This window comes from Rattus rattus, chromosome 4 (genome assembly GCF_011064425.1).
Source record: "Rattus rattus isolate New Zealand chromosome 4, Rrattus_CSIRO_v1, whole genome shotgun sequence".
NCBI classification, from domain to species: Eukaryota; Metazoa; Chordata; class Mammalia; order Rodentia; family Muridae; genus Rattus; species Rattus rattus.
The window spans coordinates 87,861,151-87,868,606 of NC_046157.1; the positions used below are offsets into that span (position 1 = coordinate 87,861,151).

General features: G+C 55.8%; 1 protein-coding gene across 1 annotated transcript in view; it reads right to left on the reverse strand.

Moving 5' to 3' along the window:
* Positions 1 to 2,200, reverse strand: part of Ptprs (protein tyrosine phosphatase receptor type S) — a 60,449-nt gene extending 58,249 nt beyond the window's left edge. Inside the window, exon 1 of the mRNA XM_032900756.1 lies at positions 2,085 to 2,200. The gene's annotated coding sequence lies outside the window, so the exon portion shown is untranslated. The remainder of the gene's footprint in view (positions 1 to 2,084) is intronic.
* Positions 2,201 to 7,456: the final 5,256 nt, after the last annotated feature.

The following is a 7,456-nucleotide window of genomic DNA, read 5'->3' on the forward strand; positions in this document are numbered from 1 at the left end:
ACGAGGGACACGGGGACGCCCCGATTCCCTGGGGTGGAAACAAGAGCCCCAGAGGCTCTGAGACTGATCCAGTGTGCGAAGAGTCATGGCCACGCTGCAGTGTGGGGACTGTGGATGCGGGGTCCCCTTCTGTGAACCTGCCACGTACCCAAGAGTTCCCAATCCCATTGGGTCCGCGGACAGACCGCACAGCCTTCCTAGCCACACCCGGCCATCAGCTCTGTCCCCTGCGGGCGCCGCCCCCGGGGACTGGCACCTGGCCACAGCCCCCCAAGGCTCCGGGGACACCGATGTCACCCTCCAGGGCGCGATACGGGCCGCAGAGCTCGCTAAGCGGCCCGGGCTCCCGCGACGGTTCCTTCTCCCTGAGCCCAATTAGGAGGATGCTCAGAGCGATCTCAGTAGCGGGTGGCTGGTTCTCCAAGGGATTGGGGGGTGGGAGAGCGGTCCCCAAGAAGAAATGCAATGTCATGGTGAGGGTGTGTCCCCCCCATCCTCTCTGGGGCCCCAAGGGGACAAGACGGGACTTTGTGGGTCTCTGGAGACCCAGGCGCGATGGGCAGGGAGACGGACGGGAGGTCAGGCACGGACATTATCTGGGACCTAAGTGTCCCCCCCTCCCACTGTCCCTAGCTGGGGACTCGGGTTGGCCGGGGCGGAAAGCCGCCCCCAACTCCAGCTGGCCGCCTGCCGCCGCCAAAAAATCAGCTGGCAGAAGGCAAGAGCGGAGACGGAGACAGAAGGCAGCTGGAGATTGACAGGGGGAGGGACACAAAGAAAAGAGAAAGGACCGGGCAGGGGGAGGGGAGTCTATGCAAATGGCAGCTCCGACTCAGGGGCCTTTAATGATGGAAGGAGTAAGCAGCTGATTAGAGGGGCCTGAGCCCAAGTAGGAGGGTCCCAGGCTAGCCCAGACAAGCAGACAGCCATTCTCTGCACTGTAGGGACAGCAGCACTCCCCCGAGGGGCACAGAAACCAGGACCCAGGTTCTAGGTACAGAAACATGGGTGCAGAGAGTGTGTCCACCAATCTAACACCCTCGGGATGCCCCTTACTCTGTAGCAGATTCTTTGGGTCCCCGAGTGTCCGATCTGGCTTGGGACGTCTCAGAGGTCTCCCCATGAGCATCAAGGACGGTTTATTGGGGGAAGGAACATCCTGGCTCAGGTTGGAAAGTGAGCGTAAGGGAACCCCTGTCAAGCCAGGAGACACCCGGGGAAATGACCATTAGGAGGTTCTACTGGAGGGAGGGATGAGATGGGGAATGACCGGGAAGATGGGCGCTCACGCTTGCTGCAGGGGCTCATCTGGAGACAGATTTGAGAGCAGGGAGAGGGGTTAACGGACCGGGATTTGGGGGTGTGGCAATCAAAATGATCCTCGCTCATAGTGGTGCTGGGGATTGGGGGTGAGGGGGTTCCACAAAGAAAGGATAACTTGGCCCTGACCCAGCTTGCATTGCAACAGGGGTACCGGCTCCCTTACCCCATTTCCTTCAGCACCCCAGTCCCCGCCCCCGGTGACGTCACCACCCTCAGCCAGTCGGGGGGCTCTTGGGGTGTACCGGGGGCCTCAGGGCCGCAGGCTGGCTCCCCGGGATTCCCCACGGCCCCTACACCGCGAGGACTGGAGGATGAGAAGTCCCAATTCCAGATCTGGGGGAGGTCGGGGGTTGGGGGGCGCCTGGGCCGCAGAAGGGTGGGGCCGAAGCCCCAGGTGAGCTGAGGTGTCTGGCCCGGTCTGCAGCTCCAGACGCGGACACGGTGCACGGTTGGTGCAGTTGGCAACCCTGGGCACGGGCCAAGTTGCTCGCGCGCGTCCTCATCCCTCCCGGTCCGGGTCTCTACCGGTTCCCGTCTCTCTGAGTCCCTGTCCCTCCGGGTTCACATCTCTCGCGGTCCCCATTCCTCCAGCTCCATCCCTCCACGTCCCCCACATCCCTCTCCTTGCAGAATCCGATCAGGGCTGCAGCCCGGACCCCCTTCAGAGCACAAAGGCCGAGAAGCTTGGAAGCACAAAGCCGGCGCCGCCCACCCCGCTCCCGTGTTCCCCGTGCGCCCCGTGCGCCCGGTGCACCCGGTACCTGCGGGCTCCGCATGCTGCTCCCGGCACCGGGTCGGCCCGGGCTCCGGCGGCTCCGCGTGCGCGCACGGCCGGAGCTGCCTGGCGGGCGGGGCAAAAACCCACTGCGGCTCCAGCGCCCCCAGCCGGTGACGTCACCCCTTCCGCCGCCGCGGCTCTGGGGCCTGGCCGTAAACAGTACTGCGCACGCGCACAGAGACCTGTCCAGTGAGGCGGCGCTGCTGGGTCACGTGCTCCCGCAGCCTGTAGAAGGCTGCGGGAGCACGTGGGATGTGGGACACGTGGGCCCGACCTGTCTCCTCTGGATTTCCTTTAAACTCAAGTTCTGGTGTAGCCCAGGCTGGCCTCAAGTTACACTTGCTGTGTAACTAAGGACGACCTGATCTTCCTGTCTCTGTCTCCCCACTCTGCTTCCTTTGGCCAAACTATCCTTTCCCTAAAATCTTTTCCATCAAGCCCGCCTTGCTTCTGGCTGAAGAGTCTGAAGCCGGAGGATGTCATTTTTTTTGAACAGCCTGGGATAACAATGAATTCGAGCTTGGAAACAGCAGGATGACCCTGGCATTTAAAAAAAGTAGGGAGGGGCTCAAAATGGCTAGGTACATAGAGGTGTTTGCTGCCCAAGCCTGAGAACCTAACTTCAATCCCTAAAGTCTCACAGTGGAAGGAGGGATCTGACTCTTGTGGTTGGCGCTGACCTCCACATGCATGCTCACACCCATATCCACGGAGTTACTAGACATGCCAAACCAAAAAAAGCAGTAAAAGACGGAAGAGAACCTTAAAGAAAAGAGTTGTCTCTGGGCACGGGGTCGCATGACTTTCAGACAGCAACAGGAGGATTGCTGCCAGTGTGAGTCCAGCGTGGGCTGCACACTGAGACCCTGCCTCAGACACTGAAACGATTTTATTTTACAATCTGGGAAGAGTCCTCGCGGAAGGACTGGGTCATAAATGGGGAAGAGCACCATGAATAATTGATGAGGAGCCTAAATTAAGAACAGGGCTTCCCAGTGCTGACACCGTGGCCAGGTTAGCAGAGCTGGCTTTGTCCTCTTGCTTGGCTAGGGTGACCCTGATTGGCGTGTGTGATCCATACACCAAGTGCTAGTTGAGACTAGAGCACATAGTAGGTGCTTTGCATAGTGTTCAGAGGCCCTCAGTGTAGCTGCTTGTGCACAGCAGGTACTTGAAGTTTGGGTGCTCCGTGCAGATGCCTGGTGTTGCACACAGGTGCTGCGCCCTTGCATACTCCCTGCAGGTGTGTGGCCTTGTTGACTACACGCAGTGTGTACTCACATGCTATGGAGCTGGGTGCTCTCAGGGCTGGCTATGCCAGAGCAGAGTGGCGTCCATCAGGAAGGGAACCAGCCCTTGTCCTGTTTGTCTGAACTGAGTAACCGCTTCTGCCCCCCGGGTCCGCATGAGCAGCGAAGGGGAACATGTAAACCATGGCGGGTCTGAGAGTCTGGAAGCTTCCTGTGGCCATTCATCCACCGTCTGATCCGGACTGTGTTAAATGCCATTTACACAGAAGTAACAAACAGCAATCAGCCTGCAGCTGACAGGACATAGACAGGCAACAATACATCAACCCAAAGCCGGCTATGTGTTCAGCAGCGAAGGGCTGCCGCTGCCTCTGCTCCAGCCACAGAAGCCACCTCCTGCTCCTCCCTCGTCCCTACTCCTCCTACATAGGTTGCTGCCTGCCCCCAGGGCCCTCGAATACACTGGTCCTCAGTCTAGAGAGATGTTCCTTTCACTGCCCAGAGACTACCATTACCAACCCCACTTCCTGACAGACTGTTCCAAATATTGTGCTGAAGTAGCATTGTCATAGTTAGAAATAATGTTGTGACCCTTGGTTTGTTTCTTGTGAGTCTCCTTGCTCTAGTTGTTCCTTAATGTCCTGTCTCTGTGAGACAACAGCTGGTGACATAAGGCTGTAGGAAGGATGAGGGGAGACATCCTACCAATTGCCTAAGGAGAGAAGCCTAGAATCCCCCAGTGAGGGGCTGGGGTGTGGTCAGGGGTGGAACTCCTGCCTAGAATCCCCCAGTGAGGGGCTGGAGGCAGAACTCAGGTGACAAAGTGGGTCAATGCTTAACTTTGCACAATATTTTGGCACGTTCTAACTGTCACTGTTGCTGCATCCAGCCCCTCATGGGAGGTGCTGAGCAGTGACCATGTCTGAGCAGACCACAGAACTGGTCTTCTCTGGAGGGGGTTGTGTTGGGCCCAGAGTGGGGCCCAGTGGGCTTTAAACTTCTGTTTTTTGCCCAGTCTGGGTGGTGTGACTCACTGTTGGGTGAAAAGTTCACACTGGAAGATTCCTTCCCTCCTGAGCTCTTGGGACTGGAGGGGTTCTCCCCAGATGTCCACCCTCTTCTTGGAAACTTCCAGAATCTGGTAATCATTTCCTCTGTGTCTTTCTTTTCTTTTCCTTCCTTCTTTCCTTCTTCCTTCCTTCCTTTTTCTTTCTTTTTCTTTCTTCCTTTCTTTCTTAATTCCAGGGAAGTGCCTAGTGTCCACAAACAGGATTACTCTAGCTTAGTGGGGAGCCTGTGGTTGGGGCTCATGCCCACAGGAGGCAGAGACAGGGGAATGAGGGGCTTACGGTCGGCCTCGACTGTAGAATGAACTTAAAGTCGGCCTGAGGTAAAGAAGGTTTTTTTTTTTTTTCCGAAAATAAAAATTCCAGAAGGGCTGTGGGCAGGGCTCAGGTCTAGCCTGGGTAGAGGGCTCAAGTTCCACCAGAGGACAGAAACTACGGCCCTTGTCTACAAACACAGTTCTAAGTCTGTGCTGTCTTGGGCTGCTGGGACCAGGTCAGGAAGGCCACAGTCTGTGACCCAAGGGTGCCTGGAAAGAGCGGCCCCCAACCCCCTGTCGCATCAGGAGAAACTGAGGCTGTGGACAGGAGGCATTGTGGGGCTCTGGGATATGTTTGGTTTTTGTTTGTTGGAGACAGTCACAGTAAGCAAGGTTAACCTCGAATCTCCTACCCTCTTGTCTCATCCCCCTGAATGCTGAAATGACTAGTGTGCACCATCACACAAGCTCCAGACTTAAGCACTGAGTAAGCGTGGTCTCCATTGACAAATGCCAGTGATGCTAGAAAAGGCCGGGGACAGGATGGAACCCAAGCTAGAGGAGCCAGAGAGCTTTGTGGCTTCAGGGGAGGGAGGAGGGAGCGGGAGGGGGGGAGGGGGCAGGGTGGCTTGTACTGTGGAGGAAGGTGGGAGCTATGGAAGGTAATGTGCAGAGAGCTGACCCTATGTTCACTGCCCTCTGGTGGTAGCTACTGCCAGGACACGAAGGAGCCACATGCAACCGCAAAGCTGGACTCACTGATTACAGCCTCTATTCCACCTCTGTTCCCAGCACATGATCCTCCAGGGACCTAGCTATGAGTGGTGCTCTGTGCAAGCAAACAGGTACAGGGAGGTGAAAGACAGCTGTCACATGGCCTTGAGATGGGGTCCCCTTGCCCTGGCACAAAAGGTTCCTGAGAAGAAGCAAGCAGCTGGAGCCCCTGTGACAGGACCTGCTGGACTTGCATGTCCGGCTCCCAGGACCTGAGTCTCACTCCTGGTGCAGAGGGGCCTTGACAGGTTTGGGCCCTGTGAAGACTTACACAGTTTTAATTCTTATTTCTCTGAAAAAGGGCCCTGGAACCCTGGCTCGTACCTTTCCCATCCATTATTGTCTGGTTCTTCCTGTGCTTCAGTATGACTCTGCTCACCCATGTTCCCAGGTCACCCCAGGGTTACTCTTAGACACCCCGTCCTTGTTGGGACACAAAAACCCAATGTGGGACAAACACTTGGTTACTGGAACCCTGGGGCTGAAGAATACAGGTTTCCAGAAGGCATAGTTGAAGGACCCCTGTGGGAAGGGAGGGAGGGAGGGAGGGCACACCCTTGTGCTCTCCCTCCCTCGTTGGGTTTTTATCGACTTGATCAGCTGTGGGACCAGCAAGGGCTTCTGCTGACATAACTGAGACCTTCTGCTTTCCTTGCCAGTCGCATATGTCAGCTGCTCAGCGCCCTCAGATTCAAACTTGGGAGTCAAGTGACGGTGGAAAAGCTAGAAGGAAATTATTTTTAAATCCTCGCTTCTCAGGAGTAGAAAGGGACATACCGTTCCAACTTGGTGGGAGCTGGGGAGTGCCCCTGTCTAAAGATGAACACTTCCTGTCCTCGAAGCTGCCTGCACGGGGTCCTCCATGCTGCTGTGAGTTCAAGGCTCCATGCCAGCACTAGCTAGAGGCCATCCAGGCCACAGGAGCTCATGCTGAGGTCTCACTTGGTCAACATAGGTTCCACCCTGAGTCCTGCTTTGTGCCTCATTTTTTGCATTTTAGTTTTGTTGTTTAAAGTGTGTGTGTGTGTGTGTGTGTGTGTGTGTGTGTGTGTGTTGGGGGGATTACACCAAGCTTACAAAGAAAAATCTGAAAGACTCAGGGACAACCTGATATATCTGAGACCATGTCTCATTAACAAGTAAATATGCTGGAGATGGGGGGTGCTGGCACAAGACTTTAATCCCAGCACTCAGGAGGCATAGGGAGTTGGATCTCTGAGTTCATGGTCAACCTGGCTACACAAAGAAACCCTGTCTCAACAAAGCAAAACAAAACAACACAACAAAAATACTGTGAGCATCAGTCTTGGAGCTGCAGGGGAAGAAACTTCTGAGTGCTGTCTGCTTATTAGCTCCTAGAAAGTGCTCGGTTGTTGATTAGTGGTGTCTAATGTGTTAGGGGTCAGTGCATTGCTACCTATGCTCCCCAGGGGTCAAGAAGCAGCCTCGGCACATATAATCCACTTTGTGATCTCCAAGGAGAGCATTAGAAGAGTCGTTGGCTGTCTTTGTCTGAACAGGTAGCTGTGGTGCTTCCTGGGACAGCTTACCACCCTGTTGTGGGTTAAGTTGCTTCCTGTCTCTGATTCCTTTCTTTTAATTCTAAGAAAGAGCAGAAAAGCCTTGCTGGTCTGGGGTTATTGGTGGCCTGCTGTGCCTGCTGCTTGTCTGCTCCAGGCTCCTGTGTGGAGCCCAAATCAATTCATTTTCAGCTTAGGCCCCAGGGCTGATGGCAGCTCCGCTCTAGAGATCTCAGAACCCTCAGCCACATGGCCCAGCTGCGTTCTGCCCTCCTCTCCCCATGTGGGACACTTGAGGACAGTGTGTACGAAATGGAGTCCAGGACTGCCATCCACACACCTGCCCTCCACTCACAGCCCTTTGCCTGGATGGCCCCTGCCTGGCCACCTTCCAGTGCTTGGCCCTGTGTCCCACAGCAGCCTTTATGTCCGCAGGTGGCCCAGACAGCACTGCCTGCTTCAGCACTTGGCAGAGACCTTGGTGAGG